Raw genomic sequence first — 202 nt, 5'->3', positions numbered from 1 at the left:
CTCAGAGGTTACACCCCAAGGAGACATCTGCCCCCTTTGTACTGGCCGCTCTGCACTTTGATCACTTGACTCATTAATATGATTTTAATTTGCTTTTCCACTAAAGAGACGCAACACCTCGGTAATGAATATCGGGCTACAAACCGTACGCTGACCCCCAGCAGAGCGGCCGACGCTTTGTCCCTGACCCCGGGACAGGCTC

The 202-nt window shown here is 52.0% G+C and overlaps 1 protein-coding gene across 1 annotated transcript in view; it reads right to left on the bottom strand.

Annotated features, from left to right (window-relative positions):
- Nucleotides 1-202, bottom strand: part of MINOS1 (mitochondrial inner membrane organizing system 1) — a 31,352-nt gene that overhangs the window by 2,071 nt on the left and 29,079 nt on the right. The gene's annotated exons all lie outside the window — the stretch shown is intronic.

The sequence above is a fragment of the Nanorana parkeri genome, unplaced genomic scaffold (assembly GCF_000935625.1).
Source record: "Nanorana parkeri isolate BGI_ZX_2015 unplaced genomic scaffold, ASM93562v1 scaffold2733, whole genome shotgun sequence".
Lineage (NCBI taxonomy): Eukaryota > Metazoa > Chordata > Amphibia > Anura > Dicroglossidae > Nanorana > Nanorana parkeri.
This window is presented reverse-complemented; position numbering and strand designations above follow the sequence as displayed.